We start from the raw sequence: 18,893 nt of genomic DNA, 5'->3' as shown, positions 1-18,893 counted from the left end.
TAACATTTCAATGACTTAGTTTTAGAAAATATGTTGGTTGTTGGACACCAAAATTACCTCTGGAGGGTTGGTTGAACAGGATCTGCATGTTTCCACATCACCAGCCTGACACAATTCATCTTTGGAAATCTGAAATGTAAAGAACACTCATTGAATGAGTTTGTTCCCAATGTAGAAAACAGTCCTCCTTATTCAGGGACCTTACATTTTGAGTATTACACAGGACCTGCGTGTATTGGCGTTTCTACATGTCACTTTCATTCTTTCAAAACTATGTCCTCCTTATTCTGGCACCTTACATGATGAGTATTACACAGGACCTTTGTGTATGGGCGTTTTTACATGTAACTTTCATTCTTATGTACTTGTAATTTCAAACCTCTGTCCTCCCTTTTAATGCAGCTTTACATATCAAGTTCTAGACAATACCTGTGTGTTTGAACAGTACTTAATAACATTTCAATGACTTAGTTTTAGAAAATATGTTGGTTGTTGGACACCAAAATTACCTCTGGAGGGTTGGTTGAACAGGATCCGCATGTTTCCACATCACCAGCCTGACACAATTCATCTTTGGAAATCTGAAATGTAAAGAACACTCATTGAATGTGAGTTTGTTCCCAATGTAGAAAACAGTCCTCCTTATTCAGGGACCTTACATTTTTAGTACTACACAGGACCTGTGTATATAGGCGTTTCTACATGTCACTTTCATTCGTCTGTATTTGTAATTTTAAAGCTATGTCCTCCTTATTCTGGCACCTTACATGATGAGTATTACACAGGACCTTTGTGTATGGGCGTTTTACATGTAACTTTCATTCTTTTGTACTTGTAATTTCAAACCTCTGTCCTCCCTTTTAATGCAGCTTTACATATCAAGTTCTAGACAATACCTGTGTGTTTGAACAGTACTTAATAACATTTCAATGACTTAGTTTTAGAAAATATGTTGGTCGTTGGACACCAAAATTACCTCTGGAGGGTTGGTTGAACAGGATCCGCATGTTTCCACATCACCAGCCTGACACAATTCATCTTTGGAAATCTGAAATGAAGAGATGTATACTGAATGAGTCCATAGAAAATAAAATCCACCTATTTAATGAACCTGTCCAGCTGATTGTTAAACAGACATTTTATGTATTCACACTGCAAAATATGTCTCCTGCTATAAAATGTTCATTAATATAAGGTCAAAATATATTAATTTACATATGACAGTTTCTAGCATTTTGGATAGCGCTGAACAAGTTGAAATAGTGGTCTGGTTAAGTCTTTCTCCAAAATCTGGTTTTTAGGCACTCTGCTAATCACTTCTTGTTTTCAACTATAATGAAACTCTGTACTACAACTTGACATTTCCTTCAAAAATATTTTCAATGCTAGTAGAATGACTTGTGATAGTATTTTCACGCTTACTAGTACCCTTCTTCTCCATAGCCAGTCAGAATCATTACAATTATAAGTCATTTCTTCCCCTGGACCAATATCTTTGAGTGCAAACAAACAGAGATGACGTCTTCCATCCACCCTTGTAACTTTCATTTTGTTGTTTGTGTTCATCTCTTCATCATTTACCAGCCTCCCCAATGATCCATGTTCTCTGGCAGCATCAACACTAAAATATTAAGTATGCTATAAGAATAATTATACCATGCAACGGAAATGATTTTGCATATTTGGTGTTTGCATGTCAGAAGAATAGTCCTCCTCCAACTAAAACTACTTTTACTGATGAAGCTGAAAATGTTTACATCACTTTGATTAAATATAAAATAAAAAACAACATTAAAACAGTCACATACCAAAGCTGTTGTCCATTGAACTTGAAATCAAACATAAAAGCCTGGAGTGCATCATGGTAAATTTTCAATCGGTTTTCTTGTTCCTTCCTACTTATGACTTCCCCTCTGCACTCAATAAGGAAATCTCCTTTTTGAAAGCACTGGCAGCTGAACACACCCCGACCTGCAGGTAAACATAATGAGTAAGGTTGAATAAACTTTAAACAATGCATATCTTTCAAATAGTAGCAAATGAGATTATTAAAATTTTTCAAAATCAGTTAATTGATCTAATTTGAGGTCTTTCTGTGTTACTTGAACATTTGTTTGTCAGCTGAGTGGTGCTTCTAAATGTCACTCATTCTTTTATATTTGGAATTTCAAAACACAGTCCTCCTTTATACATATACATATATATATATATATATATATATATACATAAATATATATATATATATATATATATATATATATATATATATATATATATATGATCTATGCTAGTGTGCAGTATAAAAATAGTTTAAAAGTCAAAAAGCAAGACAAAAGTAAACAAAAACAATCCTTTAATAAACTCTGGAATCCTGTACGTAAAAAAGTCACAACTCACCTTTAAATGAATTGATGTATTTTACATCAAATCCCTCTTTATCTTCACCCAAGGAGAATAATAGCTGGCATCATGTTTGGGATTTCTTTTTGCTCTCTGAGACCTTGTTGCTGACATCTCCTGCAAAGATCAGAGTAATTTGTTGTTGAGTAACAACATGATGCTGTACATCAGGAGTGTCAAACTCCAGGCATCGAGGGGCAGTATACTGCAACTTTTAGATGTTCCTCTGGTCCAAAACACCTGAATTATATGACTGAATTAGCTTCTAAGGGCAGTCAAGTTGATGACCTGCTGATGACCACCTCATTTGATCCAGCCATGTGGCATCACAGACACATCTAAAAGTTATTGTATACAAGCCCTCAAGACCTTGAGTTTGACACCTCTGCTGTACACAATATGATTTGATTTTATTGTATGCGAAAAACCTGTACTGAAGTACACAGTATTAAATAATTGACTTTCTATTGACAGGTTCTCAAAACCTTCAAATATTAAAACATTATCTTAATAGTAATGATTATTACAAAGGATAATTTGTGCCTGTGAAAGAATATCACTCACTGATGCACAGAAAATGTCCAAATACAGTTTTGTCTAATTCTGGAGTGAGCCACCTTCCCTTTAAACTCTGGTACACTGACTAAGATGGTTGGTGATAACTAGCTAAACTGAAGCAAATCAGATGCTTTGGTGCATCCAAACATCAAGTAACCTACAACATTCTTCAGAATTACAAATCAATATGTACTTAAATGTCTTAAGAGATTCTGTATGAGTCTTACCTCTTTTTCCACGCAAAAGAAGTTCAATTAATACTAATGGCTTGCACCTGGCCTTGATGGACTGTACCATGTTGATAGAGTAGGAGGGGTACAACAAAAGGAGAAATCCATTTTGTTTCTGAAGCACACAAGGTCAGATTTTTTTTCAGAAACAAGAAAACAAATTTATTTGAGTTATATTTTGTAACTTTCATTCAATATTTCAAAGTTAAATAGTTTATCATACATCTTTGTTTAATTAGGAAACAACAGTAAGATGGTATCTCTCACCAGCAATGTTTAATGTTTTATCAGGAAGGTCACTTCTTTTAATCATTTCTGTTCAATCAATTATTTAAGTTTACTTCTATAGCACATTTCAACACATATATATATATATATATACACTAGATCACTTTATGATATAAAGTGTTCAAAACACTTTAAATCATAAAAACAAAACTGTTGTCTAATGGCAGACAACACCAGCAGAAAAAGGTTGTCTTATGTACCTGCCTACAGACAAATTAGACTACCTAGACAATCTGCATGTATGCAGAGTAGTGACATTGAGATAATGACAAAATATCAATCTAAAGTTTTGTGCTAACAGTAACATAAGTAATCATAATATTTTTGGCACTTTAAATATTTTTAAATAAATGCTTTTTATATTTATATTTGTAATTCTGTATTACTCCATGAGTGGTTATCTCTTCTTTCAAATTCAAAAATACTTTATTGATCCTAAAAAGGAAATTAAATTTTAAAAAAGCTTGGGTCCTCTACCACAGGCCTTGGAGTGTGAGTGGTCTTCACAGTATATTAACAGTTCCCAAAGGTGTGCTTCTCTGTATCAAGAGGTCTGATGATGTATTGTTTGAGCCACTCTTCCAGTTTAGGGGTCATTACCCCAAGGGTTTCAGTGACCACAGGCACTACTGTTGCCCACACCTTCCACACTCTTTTTAACCTTTTGTATGGCATGCATTATTAATTCATCTTTAATATTGGGGCTGATTGGGCCCTAATGATTCCAAAAACAAAGAGTTATCTTTTTACATGATATGTGGACATAATTCTTCTCAGAAAAATATTTATTCCTTTTAAATCACCATGTTTAGCACCATGGTAAATCTCTACAGTTGCCAACTTTTGTAAACTTACACCACAACAATAAACACTGAACATCTTGGGTCTAGCCTGTAATATGTAATAATCTTCCACTACCACTAAGTCATAAAATAATGACCTAACATATGGACACCCAATCCCATGTTGAGCTAAATTTATTATTGTGGGCTAGACAGCCCAAAATAAGTCATCCACTTATGTGGATTGGCCTCTATTTGCTACGGTACTAGGCACCTGCTTGTGTGCCACCATAAATACCACCTCTGTGCTGTGTTTCAGTCTAAGCCTTTTTGTCCATTGGTAGTATTGTTTGCTCGCTATTGTAAAACACCCTGTTGTTATGATTATGCATCATAACAAAATAGCAAAGTATAAAAATATTTACAAAATCAGTCCAAATACACAGTATCAAAACAAGAAGGAACTTTTGTCCAAACAAAAGCTATATTTCCCCAGAAAGGCAGGAATGAAAGTTTAAAAGTTAAATTCTCAATGAAATAACAGGGCTACTCCAATGTGCTACAACCTTGAGAGGCACAGTTTTCCATTCATCATCAGTAGCATTTGAATTCTTATATCAGTGGACTGAGTTTCCTCCCTTTTCCATCTTATCATTCCAGCATGGTATTTGATAACTGTCAATGCATAGCTGTTGATTGCTGGACCTTGTTTCTCTCATTGGACTTGCCTTACTTATTGTAGGTACAGTAGTTTGCAAAAGTATCCATAGCCCTTGAACTTTTCCATATTTTCTGACATTACAACGCAAACATATTTTTACAGAATTTTATGGGAAAGACAAACACAAAGTGGCATATAGTTGTGGAGTAGAAACAAAACTATACATGATTCAAAACATTTTCTGCAAATAAAAGCTGAAAATGCAGTGTACAAAATCTTCAGCCCCCTTTCCCTAAGTGCGACCAATTGCCTTCAGAAGTTGCCTGATGACTGCTAATGACTAAATAGTCCACCTGTGTGTAATCTAATCTCAGTATAAGTTCAACTCCTCTAAGACTGCCTCAAAGGTTAGTTAAGAGAATATTGGGAAGCAAACAGCATCACAAAGTCCAAGGGACACACCAGACAACTCAGGGACAAAGTTGTGGAGAAGCTTAAAGCAGGCTTAGGTTATAAACAGGTTCCACGAATCATCTGGAAATGGAAAGAGAATGGCACAGCTGTGAACCTACCAAGACAAGGCCATCCACCTAAACATAAAAAAGTCCCATTTGCAATTTGCCAGAAGCCATGGTGGGATACAGCAAAAACAATAAGACGAGACCAAAATTGAACTTTTTGGCAAAAATGCAAAGCATTACTTGTGGTGGAGAATGGACACTGCACATCACTCTGAACACACCTTCCCCACTGACAAACATTTCTTTTCTTCATTCTTGATTGTAAGATGGATTGAGCCAAATACAGGTCAATCTTGGAAGAAAACCTGCCGGAGTCTGCAAACGACTTGAGGCTGGGGCGGAGGTTCACTTTCCAGCAAGACAATGACCCTAAACATTAAGCCAGATCTACAATGGAATGGTTTAAAAAACATTCATGTTAGAGTGGCAAGGTCAAAGTCTAGACATAAATTCAACAGAGAATCTTTGGCAAGATCTGAAAACTGCTGTCAAGTCAAGTTTATTTGTATAGCACATTTCAGCTGGAAGGCAGTTGAAAGTGCTTTACATCAAAGAAACACAGAACTAAGAAGTCATACAAGTAACATACACTGTGTTCCAAATTATTATGTAATTGATATCTTCTCAGATTTTATTAAATGGTCAATGGAAATGATGGTCAGTATGATTGTCAAGTCAAGAACTACTACAGTATAAATAAAATTTTACTGAACAAAGCTCCCAAGGAGAACAGTATTTTTTCAAAAAGAAACTCAAAATGCACTGTTCCAAATTAATATGCACAGCAGATTTTCTAAACATTTTATGGATTATAAAGAACTGCAAACAGTTCTCTGAACTAATCAATATTTGAATGTGCAGCATCACAAGTACTAAAATCAAAACCTAATTCAATCAAAAACCTCTTAATAGACTGAGTTACGTGTTCACATAGGACCCCTTCTTTGATATCACCATCACAATTCTTGCATTCATTGAACTTGTGAGCTTGTGGATAGTTTCTGCTTGAATTTCATTGCAGGATGTCAGAATACCTTCCCAGAGTTGCTGTTTTGATATCAACTGCATCCCACCCTTAGATCTTCTGTTTGAGGAAACTCCAAAGGTTCTCAGTAGGGTTGAGGTCAGAGATCAGAGGAGGATGGTGACCTCACCATGTTTTTGTACGCTTTCATGCCTATACACAGTGGCCTTGCAGCATAAGATGATGCATTGTCATGCATGGAGATGATTTTGGTATGGAAGGTATGGCTCTTCTTTCTGAACCATGAAAGAAAGTGATCAGTCAGAAAGTCCATATACTTTGCTGAGGTCATTTTCAAGCCTTCAGGGACTCTGAAGGGCTGACCAGCTCTCTCCACATGATTTCAGCCTCCACTACCTCCTTGTTGATGTCACAGCTGTTTTGGAATTTGGTGGCCATCCATCATCAATCCACTACTGCGAACATCTGGACTATCCAGGGTTGCACATCAGTCATCAGTGAACTAATCTGTTTGAAAATCAATCTTCATGTACAGTTGGGCCCATCATGACCGGTTCTGCTTGTGAGCTCTGGTTAGGAGCTGCCAAATAGTAGGTTCATGCACTGCAAGCCTCTGGAGGACCCTTCACCTTGTGGTTCCAGCTTCAAGTAACTGCTTGCTGCTATGTAAGGGCATTTTAACAGCTGCTCTCTTAATTTGATGAATTTGTCTAATAGAAACCTTCCTCATTCTGCCTTTATCTATACAAACCCATCTTTGTTCTAAATCAGCCACAAATCTCTTCACAGTACAATAGTGCTTCAGTTTCAGTTAAAATATTTGATGTTTTCATATCTTGTCATATAGCACTACACTATCTGATGATTTTGGTCAGCAAAGAGATCCTTTCTCTTTCCCATATTGCTTGAAAGCTGTGGCCTGCTTAATAATGTGGAACATCCTTCTTAAGTAGATTTCCTTTAATTAAGCTCACCAGACAAACTAATCCGAAATTAATTATAGTGATTAAAAGAGCCCTGACACACAATACCATCTATAAATTTAATAGCACAACAAAAATGTAATCTTTATAACAGTTAAATCCAATTTGCATAATAATTTAGAACATGGTGTGCATTCACCTTAAGAAAAAAAAACAAAGAAATTAAATTCAAATTAAAATCAAAATTAAAATCATATACATCAAATATAATGATACATGTACCTTTGATTAAGATTCAGAAACAATTGTAAATAGTTGTGTTTTTGCCTTGATTTAAAGGAATTCATTGTTTCAGCTGTTTTCAAGCTTTATTCAAGATTTGTGGTGCATTGAAGCTAAATTCTGCTTCAAAATGCTTGGTTCTGGTTCTATGGATGCAGAGCAAGCCAGAATCAACAAAATGTTAGCAGTGGAGTGTATAAATAGTTTGGTGAAAAAATGGCTGTCTTATGGTTTATATTTCTTTTAATCCATGCACTTATGTCACACATTTATTAGTCATAATATTTTAAATAAACAATATTTGACCAAAATATATATTCATTTCTGTATCTTATAGCACAGAATAATCATATTGCCAACTCATCCCCAGTGTAAATTGCAAGACGTGAATTAGAAGGACACTGTAATAATTAGCAGGACCTTCCGGTAAACAACCAATCAGATTAAGACCTTGTGTGAATATTCATGAGGTCCTGCTATTACACAAACCTGCCATAGGGGGCACTGTGGTGATACACAGATTATACACAAAATCAGGTTTATGTGTATTAAGCGGACATCTCGTTTTTTTTGCATTTTTGGGGTTAATAGACCAATAGAAACCTTTCTACGTTTTTAGATTTTTCTCTGTTTTAGCAGGACACCGCTCCTGTCCTGCTAATTCAAAATGTCCTTCTAGTGTGGTGTGTATTCTGACGAAATGTCCTGCTAAATCACATATACCAACGCACACACACACACGCACACGCACGCCTGCATGCACACCCCGGCATACGCACAAACACAACACATGTCCCCACTTGCACAAAAACAGACTGCAACCCACTGTTTCTTAGTCACACACTCACAGTGACACACTCACAGCTGAGCCCACACCAGGCACACATGCACATAACACAATAACACAAGCCCACCAAACCTACCAATCTGCATTCCACCTCGGGAAAGGGGAGCTGTGCATATATTTTATTTTATTTTTTTATTCCAATGCCTGTGCAAAAGTTCTCAGATGAGACTTGTCTCCCATTGATGCTGGTAAAAATCCTTCAGCTTGAGCTTCTTTTTTTTTTTTTTTTTTTTTTTTTTTTTTTGGCAATATGTATCACCTGCCTGTATATGCAGCCCACCTCCTCCATATTTAGGTTTTAAGTTTCCCCGTCTTGTTTACATGACACGGACGCGACACAGCTGGGACGGAAATAGAGGATGAGTCACTCTCTGTCTACAGAGATTAATCCGACTGTGCGTCTGTTTCTGTGATAAGTGCGTCTGCGAGTTTGCGTGTGTTTTTCAACTCCCGTGTCTTCCCAGTTCTCATATAGCCCGAAGGTAGTAGGTCTGCACGGCAACACTCCTGGAAGAAGCTCCGAGCTCATCGTCGAAGCTATAGCTATATCGTTGCGCAAGATCTGTAAACCCAACCGCTCACAGCTCAGCAGAAGATATTTTCCACAGTCTGGTTATGCTATGGAGTACACAAAAGAGCAGGCAGATTAATTGGAGGCCAATCTGGACATTTTATCAGTAGCTATCCTTTCAGAGAAATACAAGTTGTAGTTTGAAACTCTTATTCAGACTTAATTACAATCATTAAACTTCAGGTTGTACTACTGGGAACCATGTTAGCCTAAATGAAAGACATTGTTTCCGTTATTAGTATTACGCTAGCCTGCTAGCTTGTGATTTTAAGAGGTTTTTACAGTAGCAACAATGTAGACTTAGCTATAAAACAGTAAAAGCACTTTATTTAGTTAGCTGAATTTTAAATCTGCTGAGCTTAAGAGCACATATAAAGCACTTTTAATAACTTCAGTGCAGTGCTTGTTGTAAAATAAGTGTCAACATGTGGTCTAAATCATAATGAGATATAAAAGCAACATCTGAGAAATGTTCAGTTGATGAAATTTTCATTCTTATTCTTGTTCCGCTTCACAACCCAGAACATCAACATTTAGCACCATCTATTTTGTACAATCAAACATGGAGCACCAACACCTAATTTATCCTTTTTTGATTTAGTCTTTTTGCTCTTTCCTTTGGTTTATTATTTTGTTTTATATTTCCTTCCAATTCATTCTAAATCCCTGCCTTGTTGCTGAAAATGTGCTAGATAAATAAAATTACCTTGCCTCATTGACTTCTGAAATGTAACCATTTGGGTTTCTTAGAATGATTTTAAAACTTTTCCTTCAAGGAAAGATTACAAGGGAGGAGCATATTTCTCCTAAATGACATAATTTAATTAAGCCGATTTGGTGAAATTCAAGGATAATTTTTTCCAGTGACACATAGAACCATGAGGACAAATAATTTTTGAGAATCTTATTCTCAAAAACAACACAAAGCCTGATTTTACTGAAAAACAGAGAGCTACTTCTTAGCCTTGACATGGGAATCTTTATTTGATCTCCTTGAGATAATTGATGGAGGGATGGGTGGTCTAACCCAACATAAATGGTTTTACAATAATCTGCACAAAAGATGGTAAAAGTATAAATGACCTTCTCCAGATCACATTTCCAGAGAAAACATCTCCAAAAGTCTTCTGATATTCTATTTTACGGATCCCTCATTTAAAGATTTGTCTAGATTCTGAAAAATATTTGTGTTTTGGGATGTTATAGATTTTGCTGCATGTGTTTTTCTGCACTCAGCAAGCTAATTTTCACAGAAAGTAACATGACTGATCTGCTCTTATCACTTCTGCCCACATGTTATTTTAACACTTTCTTCTTAATCATCATGCATACATACACTCCCAAACCGGCAGGTTTTTGAAACCGTGGCCGCCCAAGAGCATCCACTTCAAACATGTTTCTGCAGCCATTAGATGCTGTGCAGGAGACTCTTGTTTCCTGGTAAAGCACATTCTGCGGGGACACTGTTGTTGCATCCTTTCTGTTGCCGGGTAAATTGGATATTTGTGGTTGGTTTAAGATTACCTTAACAAGGCAGGGCAACCTATCGCTGGGGGAAAATTTTAGGAGACAGATTCAGCTCAGGTCAAAACTTTTAGTAGGCTACCATGTAGTCATGATCAAATTAGAAGAAGAAGACACATTGCCTTGAAAAAAATAATCATGCCTCTAGAGATTTTTTTATATTTTTCCAGAACTGCTAAATATTTAACTTTAATTGTATGTGATAGACCAACAGACATGGTCTATTTAGCTTTGGGCTCTTTATTATGAAATCTCTGAATGAAATAAAGTGTAAACAGATGCTTTTATAAACCTCATATTTAGCTGATGAACACCGCCCATCACTCTAGGTGAAACATAGTGATGGTCAGTAAGTTGGTCAGAGTGGATGGGAGGGTGGATGAAGCTAAATACAGGATAATCCAGGGGAAAACCCTGTAAGAGGCTACAAAAGCCTGAGGTGAAGGTTCACCTTTCCAACAGGACAACAACCCTGAACATACAGCCAGAGCAACAAGGAAATGGTTTAGATTAAAGGATATTTGTTTGGTACAATGGCCCATTCAAAGTCCAGAATGTTGTTGCAAAACTTAATCATATCATACCATATGTGTTGGTGTATAAAATATCCAGTACTTACATTTTAGGCTTCTGGCTGTAGCTAGTGAATGTGAAGAGGTTAGAGGGGGTCTGAATGGGTTTGCAAGACACTGCATGTGTGAGTTTCTGCATATGAGTTCATGTCAGTGTATGCAGACCTATAAACACAGACCTATCAGTTTCTGTCACATGTTCTACCTTGTTTTCACTTTAGCTCAATCTACATTTCTAAGTACAGAAAAAGTCAATACCATGCAAAAAAATTCTATGAAGTTACCATTTTGTTTTTCTGCAGGCCAGAAAGTCCAAAGATTTAGCAAATATTAGGCAAGCAAACTGTTTTTTGAGTGCTCTCATATCTGCTGGTAATTCTCTTTTCAGTGGCTGCTTGGAAAGCCACGCCATTACTTATTATAGTTAATCTAGTTTAAAGGGCACATACTAAATTACAGAGTTGAAAGGGACAAAAGTCCCACTGACATATTCCCTGAAGATATTAAACCGATCAATCTGATGCAATCTTTCCAAGGCACGGTGGCTCCAGTAACGCACACATCTCTGAACTTGTTTACAAGTGTTCGTTTGCCGGGAAGCCCCTTTTGCTCTTTTCTTTCCACGTTCCTTTTCTCTGATCCCTCTCCCTCTGCTTTGTCTCAGCTGTTCGGGGAATTGTTATCCTAAAAATGTTTTCCATGGTGGAGCTTGAAAAGCCAGTTCCCCGTCTGCTGCTGACCCAGAAATGCTGACCTACTGAAGGAGACGAAAGGAGAGTTTCCCTCTGGAGCTGAAGTGACAGTCAGAATGTACATCAGCCTCCATCTTGCCATTTCATTCAACACATGAAATGGGTTGAATTCAGATTCAAAGGAGGATAAAAAAAAAAAAAACACACTTTCAACACGCATCAGCTGAGCATCAATAATTTAGTCACACTTCATGGTATTGATGTTTGAGTTTTGCTGGTGGCTGGTTATGCCACCAGGGCAATTTGTAGCCATGAAGCATGATGTTTAGAGACAAACTAGCAGCAATCCAAAACATTATAAAAACCAACCAGTTTTAGTCACAGAACTCTGGCGCCGCCTCAGGATTTGTTGTACCTCATGTCTGCATTTGGGAAAACAGAAACGAATTAAATTCAACTTATTCCTCCACTTCAACATTACTCTAATATCATCACTGATGAGTAATGTGTTAGGATTAATGCTGTTCAGCTTCAATCCCTAAACACTTTTAGCCACAGAAACAATGAGATATAATGTAAAGATTAACATAAATCTTTTGTTGTAATGTGTGTTGAGGTCAACATAAATATGCTCCAGTTGTAACTTTTAAGATCAGAATATACAATATGTTTCCAATGAACTTCAGTGTGACAATTTGCATAACCAAAAATAACTGACCAAAGCAAAACAAAATCAATTTTGTTTTGTGAGAAAAAAAAAACAAGATGGCGACTTCTGAAGTAGGGGACCATCATAAATGTTCATGTTTTCATGTTTACGTCCATGTAAAACCAACATGAAGAGGGAAAAAAACTGTTTAAAAAAACTGCATGATAGCAGTTTTAATCTATTGCTGGATCAGTTCTTGTACCTGTGCAGTCTTTGGTATAAAAATTTTGTTTCTATTTGCATAAATTGTTTGTTTGTGTTGTTGAAAGGACAAAAATAAGATTCAGGTTAACTTTCTGAATAACATGCTGCAGGAAGTAATACTGTAATGAGGTCATGCCAACCCTTTGTTGGGAACACGGAACAACGTGATGGTTTTTACAACCGAGCTGATAAGCAAATGTGGCTATTTAAAATTTTACACACTGTTTATCTGCAGGCATCGGGGACTTTTTCTGAATCCTTTAGTGTTTTGCCTTTCAGTGTAATGTTTGAAAGTCCTTCAAAATGTTTGATTTTGAAGGACTTCCAATCCAAAATCTCATTTGGATTGGAAGATTTAAAACAAGTTTTAATCAGGTTTCACAACTGCTTAGAACAAAAGGACAGATTTTTGCTGATGCATTTCTCCATCAACACAAACAATGTTTTGAGAAAGTAGTCATAGCCATGATGATCACATCATAGCTAGAAAAATTACTGTATTTGATTGGATTTCCTATGGTAAACCAGGAAATAAGTCGTTTTAAGCAGCAGCTAGCTTTGCCTTGCCTTGCCTATCAAGTCAACATCATTAATTTCACAATTCATCTAAATGTATTTCATAATATCCTCATAACCATAAAATAGTGATTCTAAGATACTTGTTAGTAAAAACAAAAGTTAGCAACATTTTATAAATGATCTTTTAGTTTTGGCAAATACTGAAAACGTGAGAAGATCTCTTGAAACTGAAACATCTACAGTCCTGTGGTAATAAAACATGTTTCTTGATCCTTCCAGGACCTGACAGAGGTGGCAGCAAAGCATTCACACATCATGACCTACACCATGTTTCATTGTGAGTAATTATGTTTTTCTCCATAAACCTAATAATACACTGGATTGCCACTGAGTGACTAAAGACAAAGTTGTGACTTTTAGCCGATATCTAAATAACTTTGACATTCTTTCCTCTTCATCACTGTTGAGACTATTGACCTTTACAAAAACACACTTGTGGAGAGAGAAAGATGTTTTCTGTAGTGGGGTTTTTATTCCCAGCAATGTGGACATAAACATAAAAAATTAGCTTTCAGTATTTGCTAATGGTCATAATTTTCCAACCAAGGTTCTGCAAGACCCATCACCAAGGTCTATTTGCTGACTTTACAGTAAAGGTCCACAAAACAGAGCAGTGCAAGGACAATGCTGCTTTAACGCATTGAGTGCATGAGTTCAAGAGTTCAGGTCTTAATATTACTAATCCTGTCAGTTAGTGAAATACCCACTGGAAATGTGAGGCTAGCGGCGCAGCACTGTGTGAACAGCAAAGAATACTGAATTTCCAAATTTATCTCTGCACATTACTTCGGTGTAAATGACTTGGGCCGTGTTACAGCGGAGCAGGTGTGTGGATGTGGCATGACCATGTGAACATATTGTGTGTGCGATGGAAGCAGGGCACCTACAGGGCAAAAGGCGTGATAGGACACGATAATGACTGAGAGGAGTGTGTGGGCACCAAGAATGGAAATCTGCGTTAGTCGGGCACGGCTGTGTGTGGGTCACACCGCCATACAAGGACACTGGAGAGGCGAAGGATCGTCACAACTGGCCTCGCACATGCACACGCCCGCATGCTACTGTATGTGGATGTGTGCATCTGTGGAGCGGGTGGTGGTGGTGGAGAGTTTAAGTGCCAGCTGGGCTGCTTAAAAATAGTGCAGTGTGGAAGATTGCCAACGCACGGGACTCTAGGAACACATGATGGCTGGTGCGGTAGTAATTCACAGCAGATTTCTTTCAGCTTTGTGACGACTGATGAGCAAAAGAGATGATGCTTAGACTGAGTCGTCTCACAGGACTGTCACCGAGCTGTCTTGTTTCTTGTTGAGAGCGCAGGCGGAGGGGAGGGAGCTGTTGGTAGGTCAAGGTGATGGTGAATGGCTTCACAGAGCCAGCAAGCTGAAGAATATGGAGTCCTCTCAGGCGAAGCTGGCCAAGCAGATATGCAAGGGCAGTGGGACAGTAGGCTGACGTGAAACGTGATGAGGATCAGACTGCTAGGATTTAGAGAGCACCAGCCTGACCCCTGCTAATGCACAGAACACAGTGGAAAGATGATGAAGGGAGGGAGGCCGCAGCAACAGCTGCTCTACTCCCACACCACCACCCCTCATTATCTCCCGAACACAAGATGAAACGTTCAGTCCGTTCAAGATATGGGCACAGGGTTGCTTGTGCACGAAAACACAAACATAACAAACTATACGACTGATTTAATGTTGTTGGCAAAGTGGCTCTTTCAACTCATATAATCCCAGTTTGGGTTCAACTGGATCCCTGGATTAGATCGGCCTCCTGGGAGGTAAAGAGGAGGAACGGCAGAGACAAATGGATAACGGGGGAAATATTTAGACAACAGAAGATTTATGTGCCATATATCATCTCAGTATATTAACTTCTCTGAACATTTCCATTCAAATCTCTCCATGCTATTATTCCTAATAATCCTCTTTTTTGGTTTGTTGTGTTTGCTTGATTCTTCTTTTGGAGTAAAAAATTTATTTTATTTGTATTCTTGCAGTGAGTGGGTCTTAAATTGTATCTTATATCACACCAATTAAATGATTACTTGCAAAATGCTCTATTGACTCTATCGACTAAGGTATAAGGTATCCAATGTATCTGAGTAATTCTCACAAAATACATGGTTCAGTATAAAATAATTTAGACTGATTTAGAAAATCTAAACTGCCTGTAACCCATCTGTTACCTTTTACATTTTTTAGGACCAGAGCTAAACAATGGGAGGCAGCAACTAGTTTCCATCATTTCATTGTGTGGCAAAATGCCAGAAAAACCTAAATGTGCAGAAACGTTTGGCTCCTTTAAACAAAGGCCGAAAATTTGTATGTTTACAGCAACTTCCCAGTGGAGGTCAAAGGCTGGATTATCAATTAGATCCCAGCATGTGTTTTTTTTTTTTTTTATCTTTTTGTTCTTCTGATGTAATGCCAACCTTTTACTGCCAATCTTTTTAAGGCTTTTTTGTCTTGTAGTTTTCTTCTCACTTTGAAGGCTCTAGGAGCGATAATTGCTCAAGGGTTACAGGTTTGTCTGCCGGTTCAAAGCCCACTTCGACTGTCTTTGTCCTTGTGTTTTTGAACAAGACATTTTGCTGACCTTGCCTGTTGGTGGTCAGAGGCTCCATCAGCCCCGATTCTGTCAGTCTGCCCACTAGTAGTCCTGAAAGTTGTCAGTCACCCCACATAGGATTCTTTTATGTTTCTGTTTACATACACCAATACTTCCTTATCGGAGAGACATTCAGCAGCATTTAATTGAAGTATCCGCTTTATTCCACTTAGATATTAATTGTACTAGATTGCCAACTTTCTATCATCCTAAAACAACACCAGTCTCAAACCTCTCATTTCTATTGATGTGAGCATTTCTTATACAATATAATACAATTTTATATAGACACTTTCTTCTCTTCAGCACAGTAGAAGTTTTCTACAGGATTTAGGTTTGAGGACTGAGACGGCAAAGGAAGATGGTCGACTTTATGTTGTTCATGACAGCTCGTTTTCAGTCCAGCCACATTTCCACATGTATGGTCAGGTTGGTTTTGATAGCTTTTCTCCTTTTAGCAAATGTTGTATATAGTTTTTCCCAGTGCTGCACTTACCCATAAAATAAGCACGTATATATTGGGAATCTGTACTCCTTCTAGGCGCCTTGCTATCTTGAGGTAACTCTGCTTATAAACAGCACATTTGATAGACTGTGTGACTGGGTAGGTGTTACTGTATCTGCTCAGGCCAGGGTCGGTGGCCTGGAGTGAATCTGTGGGAGAGAAAGCAGTCTGACATTGTTGTGTCTGTTTGGAAGTGGCTCCTGTGCCAAAGCATCAATAACTGTACAGACTCTCTCTGTACAGAATAACTGGAGCATCCTGCAGCCACGTGTCTCTGGGTCAGCAGAAGCAGATCTGTGTGTCTGGGTATCTGCAGAAATGTGACGGAAAACAGAAACAGAAAACAAGGGACAGAGACAACTGTACGAGTGACAAAGCAAAATGTGTGTGAGCGTGTGGCTGCTTATGAGCACAGGGGAAAGTAGGGCATGTTTCACAGCTGAGTAGAGAGCAAAAGAGGCGTTGGCATCAAAAGTAGGCTAAATAATCGTCTCCAGTAATCAAGCGGTCTCTTGTTTATTGCACTGGACTAGAGGGAAGATAGGAATGTCCATGTGACTAAAACGTGAGAGCAACTGCTCACATATAAGTTGGTGTCCCACTAACCTGAAAAGATTACAAGAAATAAAAGAACATTTTATATACATATATATGTAGTGTATTCCATTTATTTATCACCAGGGTTTGGTATCAGTCTCTACTGCATGTCCTTGGCATCAAGCTGTGGTGGATCGATTAGAACAGGCCAGAACAGGCACCCCGCTGAGGTCTCTCTGCAGCCCGGAGAGACAGAATGATGTGACTCGCTCTCTGTTCGCAGATGAAAAGGGGATTCCAGCAGCAGTCACATGTGTCCTGCAGGGCTGTGGAAGAGGCCAACCATTTTATGGGTGGCACACCGTACGAGCTTTTCTTTTGTGTGGGATATGCAGGACTGCATTTTGCAGCTTTGTGAGTAAAAGGCAACGTGGGCATGTCACGGGCCTTTTTTAGATACAACGTCAGATGTACATGTGTGTTTGAAAGAGAGACGGAAAAATTTGTAGAGTGACTCCCAAAATTATTCATAGCCCTTGAACTTTTTCTCAACAAACCTATTAAACTGGGTTTTTATGAGATAGATTAGGCTTCTAACCGGAAGCTCTCCAGAGTTACTATGTCTGCTTCTCTAATTCAGTGGAAAGTCTATTAGTCAATTTCAAGAGTGTTCAAAGTGGGGACTGAGAGTCATTTACGGTCCCTTAACTAACTTTGTGTGGCCTCCCAACCACAATTCAAGAATGAACTTTTACAAAACTACTATTTTCAAAATAAAATGTTAGATGCAGCATAAAGTGATTATCTCTCATAAGCTGTCTGGTTTCCTTCTATTGTCTTTGTAAATAGGAATACATCTATTCATTGACTAATACTCAAAAGCAGGAGTTCTCTATTGTCAATAACAATATTTTTTTAAACACAAATGCTGCCTCACATCTTTTGACTTTAGTTAACCATATCACACTAACTTGAGGAGCAAAGCAGCTTGATAAATTTCACTCGACACAAGTCAAAAAGGTGAGCATGTCATAGATTTAAATAAATTATTTTAACTTATATTTTATAATAATGATTGAAAAACATATTACATTTTGAGTAAAATAAAACTGATTTAAAAAGTTCTCATTGAAAAATGTAGTAGGTACAATTTTATTGTTTGCATTTTTTTCTCGTCTTCCCTCAAGTTTCCTCTTGCGCCTCCTGTTGGCTCCACAGTGAGTTGCGGCCTTCACTTTGAAAACACTGTACAAATCTTCTTTTAATTACTGTATTAAAACGTGACTAGTCTAATTAATGTATTAATGGTCATTAATATATTGATATTAATTAATTTTCAAGCAAACAGTGTTTGCTAGAAAGACAAAGATTTTAAAGAGGGCATCATGAAGACTGACATATGTTTTTAATTACTGAAAAAGTATTTTCCAGGTCCAAACAAGCCCAGAATAATAAGCAAACTGGATTTATTTCACTAAACAAGAAAAAAACGTGCAAAAACATCATTTGAAGTTTTGGAACTACAATCCTGTTCCTTCCAAAAAAATAAAAAAATAAAATAAAAAATCTGATGACTATATTTGTTTAATTAAAATACAGTACAGACCAAAAGTTTGGACACACTTTCCCATTGAATTCAATGAGAAGGTGTGTCCAAACTTTTGGTCTGTACTGTACTTTATGTTTAGTTTATTGCAGCGCAGGTAAAAGAAATCGCAACATTTTGCCGGGACTATTTTTGAGTTAGTAGTTTTGGCCCACGTGACAAAAAGTACGGACACACCTGGTTTAGGTGGACCAGGTGTGTCATTGTAGGCTAGGGTTAGGGTTAGGGTAGAGAAATCTCCATTTCTCCTCAAAATGGAGATGGATGTTGTATCCCAAGATTTTTCAAAGCTTGGGATACT

The 18,893-nt window shown here is 37.5% G+C and overlaps 1 long non-coding RNA gene across 1 annotated transcript; it reads right to left on the bottom strand.

Annotated features, from left to right (window-relative positions):
- Window positions 1-1,177: 1,177 nt before the first annotated feature.
- On the bottom strand, window positions 1,178-2,459 carry LOC122834000. The gene is made up of 3 exons (XR_006371102.1): window positions 2,398-2,459; window positions 1,809-1,971; window positions 1,178-1,621 (listed from the first exon to the last, which is right to left on the bottom strand). It is a non-coding gene; the product is annotated as an uncharacterized LOC122834000 (long non-coding RNA).
- Between the last annotated feature and the right edge of the window lie 16,434 nt (window positions 2,460-18,893).

This window comes from Gambusia affinis, linkage group LG07 (genome assembly GCF_019740435.1).
Source record: "Gambusia affinis linkage group LG07, SWU_Gaff_1.0, whole genome shotgun sequence".
Lineage (NCBI taxonomy): Eukaryota > Metazoa > Chordata > Actinopteri > Cyprinodontiformes > Poeciliidae > Gambusia > Gambusia affinis.
The sequence above is the reverse complement of the archived record's forward strand: the minus strand, read 5'-3'. Positions and strand labels throughout refer to the sequence as shown.